Source organism: Euprymna scolopes, chromosome 22, assembly GCF_053919585.1.
Source record: "Euprymna scolopes isolate OS-2025 chromosome 22, ASM5391958v1, whole genome shotgun sequence".
Lineage (NCBI taxonomy): Eukaryota > Metazoa > Mollusca > Cephalopoda > Sepiida > Sepiolidae > Euprymna > Euprymna scolopes.
Genome location: NC_136503.1, coordinates 113,642,214 through 113,643,294, shown reverse-complemented (window position 1 = coordinate 113,643,294; position 1,081 = coordinate 113,642,214). Strand labels below are relative to the sequence as shown.

At 26.9% G+C, this 1,081-nt stretch overlaps 1 protein-coding gene across 8 annotated transcripts in view; it reads right to left on the bottom strand.

Annotated features, from left to right (window-relative positions):
• The window catches only part of LOC145243658 (uncharacterized), a 54,595-nt gene extending 53,760 nt beyond the window's left edge, over nucleotides 1-835 (bottom strand). For 2 of the 8 annotated variants that reach the window (XM_080106701.1, XM_080106705.1), the window contains exon 1: nucleotides 207-547. The gene's annotated coding sequence lies outside the window, so the exon portion shown is untranslated. The other 6 variants (XM_080106706.1, XM_080106702.1, XM_080106704.1 and 3 more) reach the window with 6 other exon arrangements.
• Nucleotides 836-1,081: the final 246 nt, after the last annotated feature.

Genomic DNA, 1,081 nt, shown 5'->3' with positions numbered 1-1,081 from the left:
ATGTTTTACATACCTTTTTTTATTTTCCCTTTCTTTACGCACACAGAAAAAAATAAATAAATAAAATAAAAACAAGTCGTCAATTACGGTAAAATTTCAACTTGAAAAACAAAACACCTGTTGTTCGCCAAAAGCATTTTTTTTTAATATACCTTACAAATATTTTTTCCGGTTAGAAAATACAGGTGAAAAACTTGTATATTTACCTTATTTTGTTGTAGGTTAATTATATTTATTTTTGTTGTAAAAAAACAAAAATAGAGAGATATAGAAAGCTTCAAAGGAAAGTTTTGGGTGTTAAAAATAAATAAATAAATACGCTTCGACCTCGTTCAATAAATTTAGAGGGGAATAACTTTGTTTTTTTTTGTTTTTTTTCGGCACTTGAAGAAAAGTTTTTCAAAATCTTTTTAAAAACAATTCATAATTTTAAAAATAATTCATAATTCATATCATCTTTTTTTTTTTTTACCTTTTTTATCTTTAAAGACTTAAAGATTAAACTAAGAAGTACTTTTTTTTACATCGATTTAGAACACTGAACGCGTAAAACACCCGTTTTTTTTAACTAATAATAATAATAATAATAATAATAACGAAATTTATCTGACCTTTTCCTTCTTCCCCGCCAAGTAAATAACTAAATACTTACATAGTTTGAGTCGGTGAGAATATTATACAGGTATAGTTAAAGATACGTCTATAAAAAAAGGACATTGTACTTAATACTTACACTTGCTTATTGGTTGACCTAATAAAATTTCAGATACAAAAAAAAAAAAAAAAAAAAAAAAAAGCTACAGGAAATATAAAATTAAAAATGTGTGTGTGTGTGTGTGTGTGTGTATGTGTGCGTGCGTGTGATCATCTATGTGTATTTAGGCAGCATTCTTTCCTTTAATTGTGTATTAGTTTCATTTACAGCAAGAACTGGCTGATGTAATTGCCGTAGTCGCTTTTTACCACGATCTATGTGAATATAGATATGTTTATTTACGTATGTCGTATTTTTACCCGAGTACTTTCAGATCCGTCCATATCCATCTTCAGGGATGGTTAACAGTAAATATATTTGACGTAT